Source organism: Paramisgurnus dabryanus, chromosome 22 (assembly GCF_030506205.2).
Source record: "Paramisgurnus dabryanus chromosome 22, PD_genome_1.1, whole genome shotgun sequence".
Lineage (NCBI taxonomy): Eukaryota > Metazoa > Chordata > Actinopteri > Cypriniformes > Cobitidae > Paramisgurnus > Paramisgurnus dabryanus.
This window is the reverse complement of record NC_133358.1, coordinates 21,822,926-21,849,731: the sequence shown is the minus strand read 5'-3', so window position 1 is coordinate 21,849,731 and position 26,806 is coordinate 21,822,926. Positions and strand designations below refer to the sequence as shown.

The 26,806-nt window shown below is 39.0% G+C and overlaps 1 protein-coding gene and 1 long non-coding RNA gene across 2 annotated transcripts in view; both read left to right on the top strand.

Annotated features, from left to right (window-relative positions):
* The window catches only part of LOC135740550 (uncharacterized), a 68,681-nt gene extending 51,474 nt beyond the window's left edge, over positions 1-17,207 (top strand). Inside the window, exon 3 of the long non-coding RNA XR_010529202.2 lies at positions 17,072-17,207. This is a non-coding gene — a long non-coding RNA (uncharacterized lncRNA). The remainder of the gene's footprint in view (positions 1-17,071) is intronic.
* Positions 1-26,806, top strand: part of pign (phosphatidylinositol glycan anchor biosynthesis, class N) — a 277,518-nt gene that overhangs the window by 176,030 nt on the left and 74,682 nt on the right. The window lies entirely within an intron of this gene.

Genomic DNA, 26,806 nt, shown 5'->3' with positions numbered 1-26,806 from the left:
TAAAGTCAACATGTAATCAAAAATGACATAATTGACTTAATGCATGATGTGGTGGTGGGGTTGTAAAAGATGAATCTTTCTATGTCATAAACATGCATGTAGTTACATAAATGTGACCTAGTCTGTGAAAACCCAGCTGTAAAAACACACAGTCTGTAAAAATATAACCTTGATATCTTTAATATTTACTGAAAATTTAAATGAAATCAATGATGCTCCTGATCTCGTCATAAGATTATTAGACTTTAACTTGGATTTCAAAGATAGGGTCACAAAATATACAGTATATGACTATTAATGTTTACCTTTGTAATATTTAACCAGAAAACTTTACCTGAAATTACTTTTTTTTACTTTTTCAGTGTTTCTCTATAGCCCCATTGAGTCAGCAGTGCAAATGGTCATGGGTTTGAACCCAGGAAACACGCATACATGTAAATGTAAATTTTTATGCTGACATCACTTATGCCAGGGGTTTCCAAACTTTTTCTTTCCCGGCCCACTTAACTCTTTCGCGGCCATTGACGAGTTATCTCGCAAATGACGAGTGTTTCCGGCTTTCCGCAATACAGCTATTATCCACCAGGTGGACCGCAACTGATTAAACCCAGAGTATCGCCCTAGAGCAAGCAGCAGCATGTCCGTGTATGTTTTGAGGATCGCTCTGAATTTGATCTCTAACAAAAGTCCTTCACAAAAATGGAATTGTCTCAGCTTTTTGCTCAAAATGTGTGTTTGAAGAAACCTACACTGTAAAAATACTTTGCTGCCTTAAAATTGATTGTTAAATCAACTTCAATTTACCAGTCATTTCAACTTACTATTATTTATCTTGACTATAGATGAGTTGTTATAACTACAGGTGAGATGTTAAAATATAGTTATAATAAGTTGTAAGAATTGATCTGTTGTCAAGATAAATAATAGTAAGTTGACATGACTTGTAAATCTAAGTTGATTTGACAATTTTTTTAAGGAAGCAAAGGATTTTTTACAGTGTACCCATTTTTGAAAAGTGATAAAAAGAGAACTAATGAAGGTAGGATGAATTTTTTTTTTTTAAAGCAGAGGGTCTGTTTTTTCATTTGATATATTGTATGTTTATATATTTAACAAGATCATTTTCTGAAAGGCATTAAACTTTTGTTAAAATCATGAAAAATGCTGGCGCTGGCTGGCAACTTTTTTTTAAAACGCTGGCAGCGAAAAGTTAAATGGGTATAATCCCATGACCGACCAACATATTTTTAAATGAATTTTTTTCTCTTTTATAATAAGTACTATTGATTTTCTTTGTCATTTTATTACTGTAATGAAAGTTTAATTGCATTATCAAACTACTTTATGACATATCATATCAAAATCATTCTCAATGCTAGTTATTAGTTTGTCTAAACTGTTTTTGTGTCATTCATGTCAACCAGGGGCGTCATGCACCCATTTTTTTAAGGGGGCACAGTGTGCGCACAGCTCACAGAAATTTGTGCATACACAGACATTAAATGAAATAGCTTTCAGTCATTTCCATAGCACTTACATTTCTAACAATCTGAGTGCCCCTGCCTTCATGCAAAAAGTGTTGATTAACTTTTATGTCAAATACTATTCAATCGGAATAATGACATATGGCATCATATTTAAATCTGAAACGGCATGATTTGTATTTTAACGTTTGGTTTAATTGTTTAATTGTGTCATTAATGCATTTTACACTACAACTGCATAATCCTATAAAATTAATGTAATTTTAAATCCATAAAGTATATAAACAAGAAAAATAACATAGCCACGTGATTGATTTTAATGTTTATTTAGATGTAAAAACGGATTTTTGCATTACATTTTACGTGAGCATGTGTGATTCGGCCCCCCGGTGAACTCTGGCGAACTTTGGCGTTGTACCAAAATGAATCTCGAAATCTACTAATATAACGTCGAGATGGTCACATTTTAAACCATATATTTTCTAAACAGAGGAGGTTAACTGCACATCACCGTGCTGGGGTTTGGAAATGTTGTGAGCGTTTCTTACACGTTTTAAATCCTCAGATAGCCAAATGCAGCAGCAACAGCAAAGAGCTTGTGAGCGCGCTCAGATGCTGATAATGTCTGCGACTGCGCTGACTGCAGCGCCTGCCTCAAGAATAAAGTATGTTTCATGATCAAAACACTATCAAAACTGAAAAAGTCTCAGAAAAGTGACAAGGATGCAGCACATAATTGATAATATTGTGCATATTAAACAGACTAAAAGAGCGTAACAGATTAATGGACGCTTCTTTGATTATGAGGTTGAATGCAAAATCCATTTGGCTCAAAAAAAAAAAAAAAAAATCAGTTCAAATGGGCATGATGCCTCTGATCGCAACAGCCAAGTGACTTTTCGCAACCCACCTTACCCCACAAGTGGGTCCCAACCCACTCCCCTCACTTATGCAGTGCAGGCTACTGGATAATGTTAGAAATATCTGAACAGCATTTTTTTTTTAAACTTACATTTAATTTTATTTTATTTTAGTATGTATCATCTATCACCCACCTTTCACCGACAAATCTATTTCTGATGGCTAAAATCCCACTCTACATTTTCTTCTCATTAATTTTTCTTTTTAACTCACAAATACGTCACTTTCCGCCTGCTAATGATAATCCCTACTGATTTCAAGGACATTTTTACAGTCCTTTTTGTTCATTTCATGATTAAACCCCCCTCCCACAAAACAGCCCATAGCTGTAGCGGTACATTTTCATGCTTATGGGTTATGATGCATCTCTAATATTGATTTGGGCATTTCTTGCGGGCTGCAACTTAATTCTCTCCCTCATTTTCGAAAATCCTCAAATTCACTGCTTACAGCAGCCTTTTACCAGCCTCAATCCTCTGCCTGAATAAATGACATGACTATAAGCTTCCCTAGATGTCATGGTGTAAATGTATTAGCTGCACTAAGAGACCTACTCCTAGTATAATTATGTTAGGAACCAATAAGACAGCTTGGAAATCAATATGCTAAGACAGACAGAGAACAGGGCACGGGCAGTAAACTTGGGATAGATTAGACTCGCAGGTCCCTCGCTGAGCATCCCGAACATTTAAGCTAAGTTCGACTTATCATCTCCTGCAAGGAAATCATCTGGGCTTTTTACTACAATACTCGGGGCGCTGGATTAAGTCCTCCTAGCAATTATCTTGCTCTTTTCTAATTACACGATTTTGCCCGGTTAAATCCTGCTCATTTTAATTTCACCGATATTTAACTCTCCCCTCTTGTAATTTCAATCAATATGCAGTGTCAGTTCACTGTAAGTAGTAAAACGTCCGGTAATTAATGCTTGCTCTTCAATTACTTAAATTTAAGCTGCGATTCATCACTTTCAAGTGCCTCTTTTTCTCTTCAGCTCGAAAAAATGAGCTAAAACTCGTAGATGCGATAAAAACAGACATTTTAATCAGACGTGTTATGATTTGGTTTTCTATTTGGCTACGGGCGGCGAAATAAGTAGCGTGATGTGTTTTAAAGGCTCTTTGTGTAAACAGAGACAGAGCTGTAATTTATATTCAACTAGAACTAAAATAAAAAGCAGTAGCCGAGGAAACAAAAGCCGTCCCTTTCTGGTACAGTACATCTGCTCAAACCCAATCAAGCTTTCAAAGGCAAGGCAGCGAACAATAGCCCCCATCAGCCAGGAACAAAGTCAGAGACATAAGTGGTCAGAATAAGTGTGCAATTTCTGCCCATATGACTGTCCTGACACAATTGCCCTAATTTTCTTCCTTTGAAATGACTGATAAAAGACTTAGGTAATTGCTATGGAGACAGCATTTCTTCTATCACGGAAGGAGGAGGGGGGGCACGAGTAATATTGCCTTAGGGCTTAGGGACAACGTGTCAGTTTCGGCACAGTCTTATATTAATACTTGTGTCCTCTTCAGCCCCACTTCCCAAAGATCGTATTAAGTGATTGTGATTTGCTCTGACGGTGTATCGGAAATCACTCAATCACGCGAGCCGCAGGCACGGGCGCGAAAATATACAAAAAAATGCAGTGGCATTGCCGGTCTAATTTTCCTGCAGTGATCACGTGATCGGACAATGGCTACGGTGATGCCCTAATGCGTTGCTTTTCTGAGGCAGATGAAGCAAATGACTTGTGAATTAAAAGGGGGTCGACCCATTCGTACGGCGCGATTTGTAGCGCTTGCAGGGAGATGGCTCACCCTGATGCTTGAGTTTTGACCCGTGTCCATTCATTGCCTGACCTTGTCCCCTGAAATCAAACTTCATTTATCGGCAGGATCTCTGATTAACTGGATATTGCACCGCGCTGTGTGGCTCAACAGCAAACACTGAAACCTGTGCAGAGCATCATGGGAACTAATTGCTGCCATGAACACAGATTACATCTGTTAACGGAAAATAAAACCTTTTAATCTCTTAATTGTTTTTTTTATGAATAATGTATTTATTTATTTACATTTATGAAAAATTTATCCAAAGCGACATACATTTTTTTTATTAGCATGTGTGTTCCCTGGGTTTGCACCCATGACCGTGCTCTACCCCTTATCAAGCAAAGATAATTTTCTTTTAAATATTTATTTTCTTTTATTTTATCATTATTATTGGACTCTACAAAAGCTCCAAAGGAAAAGCATGCTTTTTTATCTCTAACTCAAAAAAATGCACAAATGTAAATTACCATAATTTCTTTAAATTTCGCTTTGTTAAGGTCCATGTAAAGCAGATTTCAAGCAAGTGAAAGTAGGCTTTCCCTCCTTTCCTATATGCCCTCCCTCCAGGTTTTTCTCTAAGGTGACTACAAGCACCTCCCTGGCCCCCTCAAACTGACAGGTCCTGACTTTAAGCACAATCCAAGCCCAAATCAAGTGAATAATACGCAGTAATGAGTTAATCAATACGTATTATGGTTTCGTTCATCCTAAAGTGAGAGCAGAACCCGGAGTGCACAGTGGCACTAAGCAGTGAAGGGTTTGGAAAAAAATCAGGCATGTCTCTGATCCAGATAGCATCAGTCCTCCCCCAGGGATTTTCCTATTCAAGAATCCAATTTACCATGCCTGATTGATGCCGATTGGATCCCAGGGAATCACATAACTCTTTAAGTCCCAAATAAAAAATCTAATGGATTTGTACACATCTTGGACAGATTTCCAAACTTTTAATAAACGACGCTGGTCTTCCACAATTAGTGTTTACGGGTTTTGCGGGTGATGTGGTTTTGTTATCACTCGTAGAATCGGATGCATGTTGGTAATTGCTTTTTCCTTATTAGGCCCACATGAACACAGATTCCCTCTTAATGCACTTTGAAAAGCATCCGTCTTTTCTCATAAGCAACAACAGGCTAGTTCTAATTGCAGGGAGAGAAAATGTATGATGCTTTGCTAGAGATAGAACAAAGACTTGTATTCTTATGGTCTAGCTTTATGCTCCATGTCTTTTTTCTCAATGAGTTCTTAGAGCATAACTGGTTTAGACCCAGATGGCAGGCCCATAGACCACCCAAAGTGTGTTTTATGACCCTCTGATATATATCACAGTATACATATAGCACTTTGTTAATCTATCAGTCTCTAATCTGATTGGATGATGAATTAAACTTTTCAAAGTTTCCAAATTTTGTGGATTTTAGTTATAAGTTTACAAAGAAAAGCAAAACCATATGCTTTAAAAAATGTTGGGTGGTTTTAACCTGTAGTTGGGTCAAATATGGACAAACCCATAGTTCGGTAACAACAACACAGCATATGGTTATTTATAACCCAACAGTTGGGTTTGTCTTTATTTGACCCAACTATGAGTTAAATCAACTGAGCTTATTTTTTTAGATTGTAAATTTAGCTTTTTTATCAACTTCTCGGTGAGGTTGTTTGTCCTTAATACTATTGGATAAATATATTCTTTCTATACATTTTAAATGTGAAGTAAAGAGAGTAAATACATTTTTAGTGCTGTGATGATTGACACTATTGCATTTTTTTTCTATTGTTGTGTATTGTTGTGGATTACCCGTTTCAGGTAAACCAAAACAAATGTCACTTACACAATATTTTACCTTGTTGACACTTTTGGGACATTGCAAATTGATATCGAAATATTGATCATTTTTATCAACCTTAATTTTTGTATAGCCAAAATCAGTAAATACAGAAAGCATTTCAAAAAGTCTCAATAGCTGATATGAATCTCAGACACTTTACGCTGCATTCCAGACAACAAGATTTTGGATTTCCCCCACCTCAAATCCGGAAGTAAATGCCTGAAATGGCAAACGAAGTCGAATATCCAACTTCTGTACTCGCATACCCGAAGTCTGAACTCGGATACCCGACGTCTGGACTCGGATACCCGACGTCTGGACTCGGATACCCGACGTCTGGACTCGGATTTCCCGACGCACAACTTAAAAATATAGTAGAGAAAAGTCAACTTAATTTTATAAGTTATAACAACTCACCTGTAGTTATAACAACTCATCTCTAGTCAAGATAAATAATAGTAAGTTGAAATGACTTGTAAATCCGAGTTGATTCAACAAAAAATTTTAAGGCAGCAAAGTATTTTTTACAGTGTGAAATATGTTGAGGAACTCTTGGGCTGGTAGTGCACTGGTATTAAATATAAAGAAAACCAAGGAATAAGTTATTAGTCGTACTAGGCAAGATGTTGCAATTGTGCCGGTATTGATAGAGGGTCACCCGGTTGAGATTGTTGATCATTTTAAATATCTTGGCACATATATAGACAGTAAGTTGAATTTTGTGATAACACTAATAATATTGTGAAAAAATGCATGCAACGATTATTTCTAATACGGAGAAACTGTAGGTTTGGAGGAAGTCAAAACATATTGGAGTTTGCCTACAGTACAAATCGTTGGTGGAGAGTGTGTTGACCTATAATTTAACCTCATGGTATGGGCATCTAAACTGTAAGCAGAAAATAATCTGGCAAGAGTCACTAATACAGCTAGTAAAATTATTGGCAGACCACAGAGTAAGTTGGGTGAGGTTTACACCTCAAGATGTGTTTTGAAAGCGGAGAGTATGTCAAAAGACCCAACTCATCCTCTGTGTGATCATTTTGTCAAAGACAAATTTCAACCGGTTGACAATACAGGTGTATTGTATTGTATTGTATTGTATACCCGACGTCTAGACTCGGATACACGACGTCTGGACTCGGATACACAACATCATGGACAAGATGGCGGCAAGCTCTTCCTAATCTTATGTGAATCCTAAACTAACTTTGAACAATTTTTACAGCATGTAATATTTATGATTGAACATGAATGTTTAAAAAACAGCTTTTGCCATAATTGCCACAAAAAAAATGAAGTTTACTCGGCATCTCATGGTGACATCATGTGGTAAACATGTGAATGTGACATTTGATTGACTGGAACGCAGTAAAGTTGGAGGTGGAAGGTTCTGGCTTTGCCTGGAGAGTGGCAATAGATCTTTTTACTTTGCGTTCAATTTCAAAAAAGACAGCGAATCATGGTGGTGTTACAAAGTCTTGACGAATAAACCCAGGACTAAGTTAAAGGAAAAACTCAAAGATTACCGGAGTAAATCTGTGGAATACTGAAGAATAAATCTGTTCAATCACTTTCTCATCAGGCAACAAATGATGCAACTTAACTCTAAGTTTTCTGTCACTATGCATTGTATAAAAAGCGATCACAAATATAAAAATGTTGCTGTTATTTTGGCCAGGATAGTGCTGTTTTGTTTTATATGTATGTGTGCATGGTGAATTAATGTTACATGGGCTGGTATTTGAATTCAGCACTGAGGCTGTCTGTAGCTCACTCCATTGATATTGTTTCTTGTTTATTCACTCCTGTTGTTTACCGCATTGCAAAAAGCGTATCTCGGATTCAAATGATGGTGCATTTTACATTGATTCATGAGATACTTGCCCTTTGCATGGAAGTTAGTGCATTGTTTATAGTTTCTCGCTGTTCTGCGACAAGAAGGCAGGCAAAGATAGCACTGTGGCATTTTTTTGGGCTGATTTGAACCCAGTTTGAAAATAGCAGTAATCATTGTATTTATAGTGAAATGGCCTGCCATAGGGACACGAGAGATGGAAGCACAGTCTGGGGTAGAGATGTAAAATAGGCTCCAACAAGTAATTTTATGTGCTACGTTGTAGCTTGTCATCACATTACTGCTTGCCGTAGAGGAAACGGTGGAGCTGGAAGGAGCCTATCATTCTGCACGCTGAGCTGGGAAGGCAATTGGGAGGGAACACAGCAGGAAGCGTTGATGTAGATTGACAGATTAATCATTTCCAGCGTCCTGTGTTCTTTTCGACCTTGACAGCACCAGAGTCCCTCTGAAAAAAAATATAAGGAAAAAAGGCAATAGGGTACAATAAATTCAGGAATAAATTCATCCTATAATGCTCAGGAATTAAAAGCAATTGAAGATAAGCCGTTTTCAAAAAGACCCGTTTGTAATTACTCATTGGTCTCTTTTGGTATCGCTCCTTTCAGTCCATATCTGTCAGAAGCCCGCAATTCATGTAAAATGCAATAGGATAGGTTTTAAAGCCATGACTTCTTTTGTCCTTGAAGGTTTTAAAGGTGGATAAGAGGATGTTTGTTTAATACATTTTTGCAATATTACTTGAAACTGTCTTTACTAAATGATAAAAGACTATTTATTAGGTGCACTGAAAGTAATAAATTTAATATATGTCATTTGTGCATAAGGTACGGCCTTAAAAACATCAGCCACTCGTTGACGTAATCATCGCATGAGCGATTGGCCCTCTGGCTTGTCAATCACTGCCATTACGTTCCTTGTGAGAGAAGTGCACGCTCCAGTAACTTTAAACGAGTGACGCATGCGCATAGCGCATGAAACTCCGTCTTAAGTTTCGGTTTGTTTTCATTGTCGATCCTGCTTTCCTCCTCGAAATTTGCACCACGGAAGAGAAGAAACCCGAAGGAGGACGTAAAAGAAAGACTTTTTAAGTCGCTGAGAAGAGGAGAAAATCGCATAAGAACGTAACTTAATGTAACCAGAATCGTTATTGGAGAAACATTTCAACACTGGAGAGCAATGAAGGAACAGAGAGGTGTCAAGACAGACGCGCAGTTCGCAAAAATTCTTCCCGACAGGTAACAGTGATTATTCTTTCTTTGGGGAATAATTATTGTTGTACTGTTATTCAGGTATATTGACGTTGTTTGTGTACTGTAGTTGTAAGGCAGTGACCAGTCTGCTAAATGCTAGTTGAAATGGGGAGTAGCGTCGAATGATCTAACTTTACGTCTTATGTGTTTATTATCATATCATTTCACATAATGAATCCACTGACGCGAGTCACGCGACACAGCATATGCCGGTGTTAAACAAACACTCGTGTTCAAATACTCGTGCACGAGTTTTGGAAGGCGTTCCCTAGAAATGAGCTGTGAAGGAGGGAGGCTGTTCTTACGCATGCGCTCATTTAAAAAACTCAGTAACGGTCTTTGGATTCTCAGTCGGCGGAAACATCCTCTTTTCCACCTTTAAAGCCATAACTTCTTTTGTCCTTGAACATTTTAATCTTATAAGTGGAGTATTTTCTAACACAAACCAATTGTTTTATTTACCAGTTGGGATTACTTTAGTTATGGTTGTTCCATGTTGGATTGTATTTACATTAGGGATGTTCACGAATGGTCGAATATACGATCTGCAAAATAATTTGAATAGAAAAAATTCTATTTGAATGTTTGTTTGTTTTTAATACGCCAGCGCAGGGCTACTTCACATGTACAAGTCTTTTACAGACTATGGGCTAGATTTACTAACAGCTTGTGTTAGCGCAAACTATAATTTTGTCGTTAAAAATGACAGCTGGGATTTACCAAAGAAGCGCAGTGGTCATTAGCGCTAAAATTTGCGACTGAATTGCATGTATTTCTAGGAGTTTCCATTTTAGACGCAAAATTGTTGGGAGGAGATTATTTAAATGATTCACACATTGCAATTTACTTATGTTTGCTCGTGTCTTATGGTTGATATTTGCGACATAATTTAATGCCAAACAAAGCATGTCTTAAATTACTTTGCGCTTGAAATGGCTGCAATTATTACTGAAAAAATCACATCACAGAGAGCAGAAAACGTGTGATACAAGACAGAGGATTGTTTTAACATGTAATAGTTTATTTGGAATGCCAGAGGAACATATTATTTTAAATTATTGTTTGACAAGCCATTTTTTTGTTTGCAAAAGCCAGGTATTTCAAAACTTATTGTAAACCTTTACTTTTCAGTGTCCTATGGCTTCATTAGCTGTGATGTTCATGGTGCTGAAATCAAGTGCATCACGCGTTAACTCATCAGCTTATTTGCGATCCTAAACTAATTTGGATCCTAAACTAACTCTTAGTAGATTGCGTTGGTCATTGTGGAAATAATCTTTGGCGCCTGTGTTATTTAATTTGCACCTTTTTAGTAAATAATCCACAAATATTTCCACTCATGTCAACGCTTTTTTGGAATTGCGCTCTCACTCCAATTTGCCCCGTTTAGTAAATCTGGCCCTTAATGGAATATATACATGAAAATTAATTTGTATGTATTTCTGATTGTTTCGGCAATTACGTATGTGTAATAAAATGAGAGATTTAATAGCTTTCTGTTATACAGCGTAGTTTATTTTGTTAATATAGAGCTAATAAACAAGACAGACATGGAGAACGAAATGGAGAACATTTATTGATGTAATAATACGTAACTATTGTTCTTACTTCTTACCGGATAACCACGGTGCAGAGTGCGTTTTCTCCAGGCTTTCGAAAAGGCTTTCACCGAAGCAGGTAGACTAAATATGGTTGTCGTTCTTCACAAAAACATGTCAAACAAAATAAAGAAGATATGCAGGCTTTTTTTACGTTTTCAACTTAAAAATACATACATACATACATACATACATACATACATACATACATACATACATACACATATATATATATATATATATATATATATATATATATATATATATATATATATATATATATATATATATATATATATATATATATATCTCATAATTAACGTCATTTAAATAAACGAATATTCGAATAATTGTTTTTTAATGAGTTCAAACATTGAATATTATATTACTGAAAAATGCCCATCCCTTATTTACTTTCAAATACTGTACACCTAGGATGGCAAAAGAGTGAGTAAATGATAAGATTATTTTATGTTTGGGAGAGCAACTTTAGATAAACGTCCTAAAGTGATCCACATCAGTCATACCAGCGATACATTGACATTTTCGTTCTTACTTTTTCACCCTTTATTATTTTACAGTTCCTAACAATGTTTTCAGTGTTGGCAAATACATACTGTATTGTCTTTCAGGTTGAAGTGCACAAATTTCTCGTATTTATGCTATCTGACGTACGAGCTTAGTTTCTGCAACATTGCTTTATTTTGCTGGGCTGGTATCCTTGACCCTGTTTGTACCCATTTTTCTTAAGTCAGGGCAACCTCTGGTGCCATAACCTTTGACAGGTACTCAATAGCAATCTTTGAGATAACGAGTCGAGGGGCACGCCGCCGCCGGCCTGTGCCGTGTTGCTCTGGGCAAGCGAGATGTCATGTTTAGTTTGTGTTTAAGTAACCCTGCGCTCTCCTGTTGTGATAGATGGCTCTTTGGGATGTAGACACATGCCAATATTAATGGAAAGCAGATCAAGACTATTCAATACGTTGGATATGTAAAGCTGCCGCTCAGAGTGAACTCATCAAGGTTATGGATTTTGGCTAAAGTGCGATGCTCATACCCTCGATTGAGATTTCGTACGATTTAACACGGCCGATGTCAGACGAGTTGAGACGGATCTTTATGTGGGGCATTGATTCGGGGGAGTCAAACAGTATTGAGTTGTACACAATTCCTTGCGAGACTCATGAATGTTATAATAGCGGAGCGACAGTTGAGGGAGAAATAAAGCCAAGAAAGGAACGATGAGGCATAATTGACTATTGCATTTGTTCTGGCCTCCGGTCTTTCGCTCTATCATTAAGAATCAGTGCATGTTAGTATCATTATGCAAAAAGCTGGCAGATGGCGGGTGATCACTGCCTGGTGTGTTTGCCCAAACAAAGAGTCTATTAAAGCTGACTAAATCACTCACTCACTCTTGCTCGCTGACACACACACACACAGATCCTTAGAGCTGCCAGCAACAGCCATCACCCACCACTTCCTAGCTGTGATTCATAATCTATATTGATGCCTCAGAGACAGCAGGCTATTGATCTGGCCCTGTCTATAATCCTGTACCATATCCACAGCTTGTTAGACATCTGTGGGAATATAAACCGGGTTTTCCATGCAACTTAGAGAGCCCGAGCAGAGATGCCCATCCTATCTTGTTCGACACCTTTGCCATACCAAAAGAAAATATCTTATCCTCGCTTGAGGTTTTTTTTTAGGAAAAGAGGAAATCCTCCAAAAATCTCAATGCGCACTACTGTTCCTAAAGAGTGAGAAGTTTCGGTTCAGAACTGGATCAGGACATATACAGTATTGTGGATGAAACTTTAATGAGTCTGTAATGTGGAAGCAATACAGGTTCTGTCTGTATAGTCAATAATGTTTTGAATTGGTCAGAATTACAATTTGATTAAGAAGATTAAAAACTAAATTATAAATTATTTTGTATTTGGTATGTCATCTTGCAGTATCATTTTCTTAACCCAACATTGGGTTAACCTGTTAGGGTTTTACATATGCTGGTTATTTCAACCCAAAATGCTGGGTGGTTTTAAATACTGTATAAACCTTTTACTGAGTTAATTTAACCCAACAGCTTAGTTTGTCCATTTTTGACCCAACACTGGGTGTATAGTTTGTGCAAAACATGTTATCCCACACTGTAAAAAAAAAGTTTTTATCAACTTAAACATTTTACAAAGTAGATTTAACTTAAACATAACTAAGTAAAAAAATTACCAATTGAAGTAGTTTTTTAAAGAGCACCTATTTCATTGCTAAAAAAACAACGTTATTTTGTGGATTTGGTATAATACAATGTGTTCGTGTGGTTTATGGTTTTAAAAAGCACATTATTTAAAACATTCATTTTGTAGCTCCAGATTTCACTCTATTTCTGAAACACATGGATTTGAAAAGCTCTGTGTCCCTGATTGGCCAGCTAATCTGTACGTTGTGATTTCTCTGAATACCTCTGACGTCAGCCAGAAATGTGACGCTCCTTACCATGTTTGAAAGATTCGGTCACAATGCAATGCTAACAGGAGTTAACTTACAGGCTGTGAGTCCAAAGCGGGAGGCATTATGATAATGCCGGCCATCTCGTCACCAATCCCAGGAAGCAAACTGTTGCCTACAATCTGTGTGTTTGTTGTAGTCCAAGAAATGAGATTTACGTTGGAAACGATAACTCGCATCATCGTTTACTTTGGTGTGGTTTGTACCTTTGCATATCGTTAACAGGTACTAATACACACTCACACACCAAAGTAAATGTAAAATTGTGAATCGGACCATCACACTAAAAAAAATGATTCATTTAATTTACAAATTTTTTTAAGGTAAGTGGTAGCACTCAAATTATTTAAGCTACATTTAAAAAAATGTAAAATAAAATAAAATAAAAAACCTTTGTTTAAATAAACTGATTGCAACCACTAACCTTAAAAAAAAATAAGTAAATTGAATGAATCATTTTTTTTAATGGGTAGGTGTCCTTCTAGTTGATCCAATATTTCACTTTTGTGAAATTGTGCATTGTGATTTAAGAGCGGTTATATTTTGTGCTTTCGTTGAAAATAGGAAATATTACTTTTTGTACAAAGGAGCTTACATGGCCAATGTCAGAGATTTTGTTTATTTGGATAGTTACCATCTTTAGAAATAGCTATAGCTATTTTCTATCATATAAATTCCTGAAACTTTTTATTTTCATGTGTAAATTAGATTTCAAACCCAGACTTCTGGTCCTCACTGTGCTTTATTTCATTGCGAGTCTATACAAAAGGATTTCATGTCTATTCAGTTTAAGTTGTGAATATCATCTTTGTATTATTCCACCATCTTTTCTATAGTTATACAGTATGTAAAGATTTTCAATTACTTAAACCATAAATGATCTTAAAAGGAAATGTTATTCTCAAGAACATCCTTTAATTGAATATGTTCTCTATGTAAATTATATATATGTAAGAAGCAAGTACACCTTTACAACTAAAGATTTCATACTATATTAGTACCTCAAAAATACATATTGGTACCAAATATATATATTTGTGTCTAAATATTACATATTAGGACCTGTTTAAAGAGTACTGCCCCAGTGACAGCTTGGGACCAAATGCATATTTTGTTAGTTTAGGGCAATGTGTTTGTCATACACTAGCGTATAGGGTTAAATAAGCCTATTGTTCTTCTGCCAGATTGTAATTTTGTCAGTCCACTACAGTCTAAAAACAAATGATAGAATGGGTCGAACAAGAGTGCTTAACCCAATCACGTATAGAGCTGTGTAGAAAGAGTGACTACAATAGTGACCTTCATTAAGTGTACAAATAATTAGTTGACCTTAGCTAATAAGCATTTCCCAAAATAACCCAGGCTGTAAAGTCTGAAGTGAAAAACAGCCTGACAGGCTACGTCATCATTGTAAACGACCTTTGTAGTGCTGAAACAGTGCTTTTGATGGCCTCTGTTTGGCCCTCTGTCTGTAAACCTATAATAACAAATGTTTAAACGTATTGATTTAGTCATATAACCCAACCGTTATAGTAGAAAATAACTAGAAATAAATAAATGCTGAGGTTAATTTTAAGCTAGCGGTTGGGTTTTGTCCATAATGGACCTAACCATGCAACAACCCACCATTTTGTGGATTTTTTTACGTAACGTACATACACTCACCTAAAGGATTATTAGAAACACCATACTAATACTGTGTTTGACCCCCTTTTGCCTTCAGACCTGCCTTAATTCTATGTGGCATTGATTCAACAAGGTGCTGAAAGCATTCTTTTGAAATGTTGGCCCATATTGATAGGATAGCATCTTGCAGTTGATGGAAATTTGTGGGATGCACATCCAGGACACGAAACTCCCGTTCCACCACATCCCAAAGATGCTCTATTGGGTTGGGGATGGGTACATGGTGGTCATAAAGGGATGGACATGGTCAGAAACAATGCTCAGGTAGGCTGTGGCATTTAAATGATGCTCAATTGGCACTAAGGGGCCTAAAGTGTGCCAAGAAAACATCCCCCACACCATTACACCACCACCAGCAGCCAGTGGTAACAAGGCATGATGGATCCATGTTCTCATTCTGTTAACGCCTAATTCTGACTCCACCATCTGAATGTCTCCACAGAAATCGAGACACATCAGACCAGGCAACATTTTTCCAGTGTTCAACTGTCCAATGTTGGTTAGCTCATGCAAATTGTAGCCTATTTTTCCTATTTGTAGTGGAGATGATTGATACCCGGTGGCGGGCTTCTGCTGTTGTAGCCCATCCGCCTCAAGGTTGTGGCTTCACAAATGCTTTGCTACATACCTCAGTTGTAACAAGTGGTTATTTCAGTCAAAGTTGCTCTTCTATCAGCTTGAATCAGTCGGCCCATTCTCCTCTGACCTCTTGCATCAAAATGGCATTTTCGCACACAGGACTTCCACATACTGGATGTTTTTCCCTTTTCACGCCATTCTTTGTAAACCCTAGAAATGGTTGTGCGTGAAAATCCCAGTAATTTAGCAGATTGTGAAATACTCAGACCGGCCCGTCTGGCACCAACAACCATGCCATGCTCAAAATTGCTTAAAGGAGCATTTCACCCATAGAACCATTAATCTTTATTGAACGTGTCAGGGCTCAACGCAAATAATTTTTTATACTGGCCCAGTCGAGTGTCACATATTAAAAAAAAGAATAATTCAAAAGTTAAATATAATTTTATACAACAGACATGTTCCAACGAAAAAAGGCTCCCAACTTTTCTGCTTTACCTGTAAACTGACAGGAAACTGTGCAAAATATTGAATTGTTTCTTTTGTCGTGTTTTACCCAAGTAAATGTCTGCTTCCAAGATGTTAAATAATATACATTGATGAAAATATATTTTAGTGACTGAGGGTGAAGCACTGGCCCGATCGGGCAAGTGACAATAATTTTTACTGGCCCGAACGTCTCTCACGCTTTCCTCGGGCAACCGGGCAGTCCTTTATGTTGAGCCCTGCGTGTGACCATACATTTCGAATTTGGTGCCTATTTGACCGAGAAAGGGGTATTTGTAGTCTCACTCCCTCAACAAAGATATTGGAATTCCTTCTTTCAATGATGCAAAATTATTATTTAATAATTGCATTAATGAAAAATTGAACAGGTCTTCCTAATAATCCTTTAGGTCAGTGTATTTTATTTTAATAATAATAAAATAATTTTGTTTTATTACGTTTTTTTTATTATTATTAAGATTTTGAGAAAGTTCTCAAAATCAAAACAAAGAGAGAATGGTTGAAAGCTTGTTTACTAGCTTAAGTTCAAAGTCAATTCACTTCTGTATGTTTTATTGCCACACGTCAGACAGTCATTGTGTATATGGGTCTCTGTGATGAGCTGTCTGACGTCAGGTTTTCCATCATGATTGCGTCTTTGAATTCCCAGATGATCAAATCAAAGGGTCCTTGGAAACTTGTGCTTTGCCTTGTTTCATTAAAGTGGAGTAAATGCCTTCGTAATTAGCCATACAGATCTTTCTTTCTCCTAGCTCTTTCTCCTAGTGATCCGTTCTAGTTAAGACTAAAAGCGATAATATGAAATTGCTGTTGTTGGTCTGCATTTGCTTGTCACTACTTTTCTCCCCATCCCGATCCAATCTAAGACCATCTGAGCAAATAAAATGATATTTACCTCATCCTTTGTTACAAGCTTTCAAAATTACATGGCTTCGGGAAAAATCAATAGAAAATACCAGCTTAGCTGCAGATATATACTTAGGGAGCATGCTAACTTTTCCTCTGTTTGTTTTCAGACTCCTAACTTTGCCCTGGTGACAAGGAGAGAGAAAAAAAGGATTTAAACCATAAAAAAGTTCCCAATGGCATGTCGATGAGATGTTTATAAACTACTCGTGCTCGCTGAAGTGAACCAAGAAGCCTGTCCGAGTGGCTAACCTTTAGCATGGGAAGGCGGCACTACACGTCTTTCAAAGTTCAGGCAGAGGAAGGGCTTCCGACCCGTCGGATGATTTGAAGACTCAAATACCACTTTCATTTATTATTTATCCCCGGCAGGCCGATGGGGGAGGGATGGGAGCATCATACCTGAGTTGGTAATGTAAAGAAATGGCCATTTCTGGGAAGATTGACCTCGGGGAATCAAATCCCGTTAAAGGCCTGGGAAAATTGCTTAATATCCAGGGCTTAAATAAGTTGTGGATCAAAACATTTGGCCATGATGAAGGAGAGCCACATGATCTTTTTATTCATTCTAAGCACATATTTTTAACCTTAAAAAGTCATTGATATGCTGTACCTGGTACACAGAAGTGCGAGGGATGAATATTATATTTCGGGAATCTGTTGAATATGAAGAATATGAAACGTAAAAAGCAGCCATTGTTTGGTTTCACACAGTACCTTCAGCCCACGGGCACCTCTGGGTGTCATAAGATGCAATTATCTTTTGTCTCTCTCGTTCTCGCTCTCTTTTCTCTGTTGATGCTCTTGGGAAGGTAATGAACCTGTGTAATTGCGGCAGGGTGTAATGATGCATGTATGTATGAGGCATGGCTTTGTGTTCGCGCTTGAATTTTTATCAATAAGGAAGATTGGATTAATATTTCAAAGTTAATGTTTTTGTTCGAGACTTTGCGCGAAAATAAACATGATTAAGTTTCACGGATGCTCGTGCAAAAATAACAGATCTTTTTAATTACGCCCTTAATAGCTTTATAGATTTTTGAAAGATAAATTCTTATTGGCATTTTTGTAATTATAGGTCTTTATTGCTTTTATGAAAATAATGGTCAAGGCTCATTCATTCTTTGTAAAGTCCATGGGCAAGAAACATCATTTCCATGTCCTGTGCAACAATAATTTCAATGGAATGATTTATTCTTACGTGGCCAATTTTCTAGCGCTCTCCATATTACAAAATCTGTATTTTATATATTGTTTGTTTTGAAAATCAGGCCGCAAAAGAACATTACCCATTTTAATGAATCCAATAAAAGAAAACAATAGTAAATTATAGTTTGGACATAAACGGATTCATAGTCATAAGAAAAAAGAAAACAAATAAACTTTGTCTAACAGTTAAGTATTTGTTTCGAGGGCAAAGAATGCATTGATTTAGCCCTTATGAACTTGGTTTGGCATAGACGCGTATATGTGTGTGGTTTTCTAGCACCAGGCCTGCTGCGTTAAGCTAGAATCCCAATATAGACAATCACTGGAAAGTGTTGCGGACCACTATAAATAAATAAATGCAAATACCGTATTCGCATTGATACCATCTGGTTTATTAACATTTGTAAATGCTGTGGTCTGCAGTCATGAAATATTATTATTATTCTTCACCTAAAGCTTTCACACTAAAATGCTATACGGGATATTCAGAAAATAATCAAAGTCCTCAGAAACCATTTATGTTCTTCCCTTCACGAAAAAATATGTTTTCCCATAAAGCCTGCTGAACACCCAGAACAAACCGTATTTAATGTCCCCATGAGATGTTTCCTATGTTTCCTCTCTTTTAATCTAGAACGTCCTTCCTGAAAACCACCAGTATGCTCAGTTTGTTGTTCTTGGTGTACTGAATGTATCCATGCGTCCCACCGCTCCGTATGTACAGAATGTATATTACATTAAGAGTTTTTTTTAGCTGAACGTGTTTGAATGTGCCTGGCAGATGTCTGTTGGCTTGTAACGACTGGCCCGATATTGCTGTGGCCTCTGAAGGGAACCTTGTGCCATACAGTAGCGGCTACAGCCGATGCGGTTGTGTGCGGGTCATGGGAAAGGCGAGGAACAGAAAGCTTGGCTACCATTGGCTTCACTTTTTTTTTAGGTTCCCTTAACTAAACTACAACAAGAGCAAAACTCTTACTTAACTTTTCCAAAACGGTTACAGGAGCGTACTATTTCTTCGCCGCCATCCCAAACTGGCTACAACTGTTAAGTCTACAGTGTAAATACTGCTTTAGAGGACAAATTCGTCCAAACCACAGATTGTAATGAAAAAAACGTGCTTAAATGCGTTCTATATAAAAAGACGCAGGAGTACTTGTAAACCACTGGACTGTGTGGTTTGTTTTTCTATTTCTCCCAAGAATTTTGAGTTCGACTTAAAAACACACAAGATGTAATTGTTCTTTTTCCCGCCCTGACTTGTTTTCATATTGGACTACTTTGACTGACACACATGTTCTGTATAACAGAATTCTTAGATTCGTATTTAATTTGGGTTGGTTATAATCAAAAACATCTTTACAATGGAAAATATGCCATGTGGAACAAAGTTTGGGATTAAAACTAGATGTTAAAGCTGCAGTGTGTCTAATATTTAAAGGGATAGTTCAATTTAATATGAAAACTCTGTCATAATTTCCTCATCCTCATGTTGTTCTAAACCTGTATGAATTTCTTTTTTCTGATGAACACAAAAGAAGATATTTTGAGAAATGATGGTAAACACACAGCAGATAGTGACCATTGACTTCCAAAGTAGGAAAAAAATATTTTGGAAGTATTGTGATAAATGACGAAGAAAATATTTTGATAAATGATGGTAAGCACACAGTTGACGGTACCCATTAAATTCCATCATATTTTTTATTCCTACTATGGAAGTCTACACTGTAAAAAAATTCCGTAGAAATTGCAATGTTATTGCAGCTGGGTTGCCGGTAATTTACCGTAGATTTCATTTTATGTTATTTACTGGCAAGAGTTTGTTCAAAGTTTAATGAACTTTTAATATTAACAAGTCTTTATCTTTACAGAATAAAACTATACAATAACAGCCTCATGCAAAGCATTCTGGGAACCAGAAATCATCATCAACCTTTTTCTGTTTTTTGCTTCAGATTTTGTTTCTCAGAATGTTTTGCTTGATGCAGTTTTTTTGTTTTACTCTGTAAAGACAAAGACTTGTAAATGTTTAATGTTCATTTAACTTTGAACAAAATGTTGCTAGTAAAAAACATAAATTTAAATCTACGGTAAATTACCGGCAACCCAGCTGCAATTTCTACGGAATTTTTTTACAGTGTATGGTCACTTACTGCTGTGTGTTGACCATCATTTCTCAAAATATCTTCTTTTGTGTTCATCAGAAAAAAGAAATTCATACAGGTTTAGAACAACATGAGGATGAGTAAATGACAGAATTTACATTTTAAAGTGAACTATCACTTTAAAGGAGCTGTCCGCAGTGTTTCTACTTAAACTAATCCCTTTTCAATTGCCTTTGTGTGAAGGGGTTGTAATCTCACATTAAAATGATACACTTTGCAGGTTTTGCTATTACCTCTGAAAAAAAATATTATAATTTTTATGTGAAAGTACCGGGCCGGATTTGGCGCGAAATCCAGTGACGTCACCTGCATGCACGCTCCCGAGTCTCTCGCCTCGTCTACTCAACAGCGACGACACTGTCTGATAACAGACTGAAACGACCTGCTCCCAGCATAACACAGACTCCAACACAAACTTCACATATTGTGAAGAAAAAAAGTTATCTGCTGAAGCTCGTATAAGGCCAAACGTGAATCGGATCAATTTAGGACAAAAACACGGATTAACATTGGCAGGGCAATTGAATTATGGAGAAACCTCCGCTTTGTTTTGGGTATAAAAACGGATCCGGAGTTGGCTTTCATCCCTTTGGACAGACAAACAGGTAAGCTAACATTACTACAAAGCATGTCAAATATATTTTGATTATGTGCTTTAGTTTTTTAGATGTTATTTCGGTTTGCTAGCCTTCGCTTTAGCGTGTTTGCCCAGCCGTGGTCCATCGATGACGTAAAACTGCGGACGCGTTTGTTTGCGTGCGTCCGCTTTTTAAAAGTCTTTAAACTCGTACAGTCTGACATTGATGGAAACTGAGATTATACAGTGTGACATGGACTTAACTACGATATTGATCGCACAGTGTGGCAAGCAACAACCCTAAAGGACTATTTAAAATAGCACAGTATATACCGGGCTTTACTGTTATACTGAAATTGTTCAGTGTAGTTCACTAATCGTTTTCGTTATCTTACCGTAAATTTACCTACGTAATACCACATTACATAGGCTAAATGCAGTCAATTATATGTTGCAGTGGGAGTTTACCTGAGTTTCCAGCATGTTGTGTGATGCTTTCTCCGGTGTGTTACATCTCAGTCTGGCCGTCGCTCATGAGTTCGAGCACGCGCTTGTAAACTTATTGGTTGCAATCTGAAACATTGCCGCTAGAGGCCGCTGTAAATTACATACAGCGCCTTTAATAGGCTTCCAAACTCCACATTTTTGGATAGCCCCACCCCAAAATCACACCATTGGCTGCGCCTCTTTAATAAAAAAGCTATGTTTTTATACCTCTGTGTTTACACGTTGGGAAAATTAACCTAGTTGGGATAGAAGCAAGTGTTTTAAAAACATCAGCTTTAAATTCCTCTGTGACCCAAAAGTCAGAGGCTCATTCAAAAGCAAACCTGAACTGACTGTTTGCTTTGTGCGTGTTACGTCTTGGCCGAGCACAATTGCAAAATTACGGTTAAATATTGACATTTGCACACGGGTGACATATGGATTTGCTTAAAGCGAGTCAGACCAACTTAAAGAAATGCTCCATGATTTTTCTTTTACTTTTTTTAAGCGATTTTTCTTTCACTTTTTTTTTAAGCGAGGGTATTACAACCTGGTTTGGACTCTATTGTAATTGCTCTATTTCAAAATATACATCTGAATGCTGAAAGAAAGCTTTGATCAGACACCGGGGATCATTTGTGACTTTTGCCTTTATGTGGTGTAAATGTCCATTGGCTTTATAGTCCAGGCTTTGCTTTTTAGATGGATCTCTATATAAAAGTCATTCCGAACATGAAAGCCCCTGTTAGCTGCCAATTGCGCCCATAAGGAATTAAAACCATATCGCTTCCCCAATGTATTTTGATAGAGGTAAGGGCTGGTTATTTAGATTCTATTCTTGTCCCAGGTACAATGAATGTTTGCCTTTTTTAGAGTCCACTGCTATAGGGAGTAGATTGTATGAGTGCTTGCTATTTCTGTAGAGCTGCAGTTACTTACTGGGTTTATATTTACTTCATAAAAGAGCAAACCATTAGGGGAAAAGTTAAACAAAAAATCATAATAGCCTGCAATTTTTGCTTTAAAATCTCTCATGCGCACACACACACACGCACGCATGCACGCACATACATGTTTACTTATCTAAATGAGCATATTTAATTAACTTCTATTCTAACTTCTCAATGCCCTGCCTTCTCTATCATTCCATCCTTCATACGTAAGAGAGTTCGTTCGAGAAGGTGCAAAGACAGCCACAGTCCAGATAACATCGGACATCGGACAGCTCGGAAGGGCTCGAGACTGGAAATTGGTAGTAGATCTGAACCAAAGGCTCTTCTTCCCTTCTGAGATTGCCACAACAAACCTCAGACCAGACCTTGTGCTCTGGTCCCCCTCACTCCATATCGTGTACATCATAGAGCTTACCGTTCCCTGGGAGGCTGCTGTAGAGGAGGCATTTGAACGCAAGAGTATAAAGTACACTGAGTTGGCAGCTGATGCTGAACAACGTGGATGGAAAGCCAAGGTTTGCCCAGTCGAAGTCGGTTGCAGAGGCTTTGTGGGTAAGTCAACCATCAGGCTGCTTAAGGAATTGGGAGTGCGTGGCCAAATCCTACGCCAAGCCATTAAAACACTTTCAGGTGCAGCAGAAGAAGCAAGTCGGTGGCTTTGGATGAAAAGGGGAGACTCCAGCTGGGCCCCGAATAACACCTGTTGCACGTAAGGGGTAAAAGCAGAGGGGGGCACACCTGGGACGCCAGGCGGTGCCGATGAGCCCTCTGGAGGTGTCGTGGGCCTATCATCGAAACACCAGAGAAGGAGGGTGCCCACCTGATGACCCCAATGAAGCAAAACCCCAGTCGCTGCCCATTCAGCCACCATCACAGCAGGGAAATTACTGATAAAGGAATTGTCAACACTTATACCTCAGGTCTTATATTTAGGGGATTGTTCCATCTAGTCCTAAAACATAACTGATCATCTGGATCTATCCAGTGACTGCTGTGAAGAGAGCAGCTGGCAACTAGGGAAAGACCCGGTGACAGCCTGGAAAGACAGCTGACAGGAGGGAAAGACCCCAACGGGCCTGCCCCAGGTTAGCTCCCTGGGGTTGGAGGGATTTGGCACTATTAGTGTACAGGTCCCACCCAGCTCTGGCTACAAAAAGTTCAAGGAAGAAAACACCCCCAGAGTCAGCGAGAGCGGGGGAGGATGATGACTCACTGACAGACTACATGGTTACTGACCCAGGAACGAAACAGACAACGAGAAAGATGATCAATAAGATACCTGAGACGACAACATCTACTCCAGGAATTAAGCTCCAAAGTTGTAGATGCGGCTGGACCAAGGAAACATCCTATGCAGGCCTGAGAAGACATCAAGGCTTGAAAAAGTGCTTGCAGTCAGAGCAACAGGGAACTCGCATTGACCGCTACTTCTTGCGAAGCCGGTCGAATAAGTCAAGTGAAGTTCAGCAGCAGGAACAGAACCAAAGTCTGCCGAACATCAATCCCCCTGTTAGAGAGGAAGACGAGGATCCGAGCATAGTGGTGCCTCACCATCCCAACCTGCCGCAGCCTTCAATCGAGAACAAGAGCCAGGGGCGAAAGCCACAAGTCAAGTGGCCAAAATCCTGTGAGAAAAAGGAATGGAAGACAATCGACACCGACATCAGTAACCTCTTGGGACAAATGAAGGGAGCTGCAATTAAGAAATTAGAGCGAATGGGAGACATGATTTACAACTACGGTGCAGAGCGCTTTGGGACGACAGAAAAGAGGAAGAAAACGTCACCCACCATGACGAAGTCCAGGAGACAGCAGGAGATAGAACAGTTAGTCAAGGAAAGAAGGCAGCTTAAAAAACAATGGAGAAAAGCTCCAGATGAGGAGAAGGAGGGAATTAACCTGCTACAGGCAGAAATTAAGAACCGACTGGCAATCTTGAGGAGAGCAGAGAATCTGAGGAGGAGACGAAAAACGAAGGAACAAACGAGATCAAACTTTTTCGGGGACCCCTACAAGTTTGTAAAAAAACTTTTTACAAAGGAAAAAAGTGGCAAACTCAAAGCATCACAGAAAGATCTGGAAAATTTCCTGAAACAGAGTTACACTGATAGCCAGCGAAGTAGACAGATAATTGTTCCACCTGATATGCCGCCGATACATTCCCCAGAGCATCAGCTGGATGCCAGCCCCCCCAGGTGGAGCGAAGTGGAGAGAATTGTACGACGGGCAAGAGCTGCATCCTCCCCTGGGCCCAATGGAGTCCCATACCGGCTTTATAAGAACACACCAGAGGTATTGCGTTTTCTCTGGAGACTGATGAAAGTAGCGTGGAAGAAACAAGCAATTCCAACTGCATGGAGGAGGGCAGGAGGTGTCTTAATCCCGAAAGAAAAGGACTCTGTGGACATCAGCCAGTTCCGCCAAATAAGCCTCCTGAATGTTGAAGGAAAAATCTTCTTCAGTGTAGTGGCTCACAGGCTAACAGCATACCTGGTAAAGAACCACTACATCGATACCACAGTGCAGAAAGCAGGGATCCCAGGCTTCTCAGGTTGCTTAGAGCATACAAGCATGATATGGAATCAAATCCAAACTGCAAAAAAGGATGGAAGAGATCTCCATGTTGTGTTTTTGGACCTAGCAAATGCCTTTGGGTCAGTTCCACATAATCTCCTTTGGGCTGCATTCCAATATTTCAGTGTCCCAGAAGCAATCACCAGCCTTGTTAAATCCTATTTTGAAGACTTACAACTATGCCTGACAACTGACGATTGTACCACAGCATGGCAACAGGTAGAAATAGGAATAATGGCAGGATGTACCATCTCACCTTTAGCATTCACGATGGCAATGGAGGTCATCATCCGCGCATCTCGGTGGGTAGTAGGTGGTCAGAAGATCAAATCTGGTCTTCGTCTCCCTCCTATCAGAGCCTATATGGATGATATGACCATCCTCACCACTACCAAGGCTTGTGCTAGGCGGCTGCTGAACAAGCTACATGAGAACATTCACTGGGCCCGGATGGAAATAAAGCCAAGCAAGTCCAGGAGCATTTCGATCGTCAAGGGAAAGCTGACGGAACATCGGTTTTATGTGGGCAAGGAGCCTATACCAACAGTGGCAGAGAAGCCAGTCAAGAGTCTTGGTCGCTGGTACCATGCCACCCTCAAGGACACAGAGCAAATAGACAGGCTTAGGCAGGACACCATGTGCGGTCTAGAGAATATCAACAAGACCATGCTGCCCGGCAGATTAAAGCTGTGGTGCCTTCAATTTGGGCTACTACCCAGGCTGAGGTGGCCTCTTACCATCTACGATGTCCCAATCTCAAAGGTAGAAAAACTGGAGAGGTTGGTCAGCTCATTTGCCAAAAAATGGTTGGGACTTCCCAGATGCTTTACCAATATCGGGCTGTATGGAAGAGATATCTTGGAGATTCCTGTTTCCAGCCTTACAGAAGAGTATAAGTGTTCTAAGGTAAGGCTGGAAATGACACTAACAGAGTCCCGTGACCCATGTGTTTCCCAAAAGGCTCATACCCTGGTGACCGGAAGGAAATGGAACCCAGCGGCAGCTACTCACCAGGCAAAGTCAGACCTTAGGCACAGAGACATTATTGGCAATGTGCAACAGGGGAGAGGAGGCCTCGGCCTGGGAGAGAGCAGACCATCGTGGCATAAGGCAGCTCCAGCTCAGCGCCGACAGTTGGTTGTTGAGGAGGTGCGTCGACAGGAACAGGCAACGAGATGTGCAAAAGCAGTCTCACAAGCGAAGCAAGGACAGTGGATGAGATGGGAAGGTGTTGAGAGGAGAAAGTTCTCTTGGAGGGAGCTAATGGGCATGAATGCATTTCACATCAGCTTCATCTTACGTGCAACGTATGATGTCCTGCCTTCCCCCTCAAACCTCAACCAGTGGTACGGAGAAGACCCGACGTGCCCCCTCTGTCCATCCCCCGCAAACCTCAAGCACATTTTGGTTGGCTGTAAAACAAGCTTGTCACAAGGCCGCTATACCTGGCGGCACAATCATGTTTTGAAGTGCCTAGCAGATACCTTGGAAAGCAGACGAATAAAGGTCAATGCCCTGCCTTCTCTATCATTCCATCCTTCATACGTAAGAGAGTTCGTTCGAGAAGGTGCAAAGACAGCCACAGTCCAGATAACATCGGACATCGGACAGCTCGGAAGGGCTCGAGACTGGAAATTGGTAGTAGATCTGAACCAAAGGCTCTTCTTCCCTTCTGAGATTGCCACAACAAACCTCAGACCAGACCTTGTGCTCTGGTCCCCCTCACTCCATATCGTGTACATCATAGAGCTTACCGTTCCCTGGGAGGCTGCTGTAGAGGAGGCATTTGAACGCAAGAGTATAAAGTACACTGAGTTGGCAGCTGATGCTGAACAACGTGGATGGAAAGCCAAGGTTTGCCCAGTCGAAGTCGGTTGC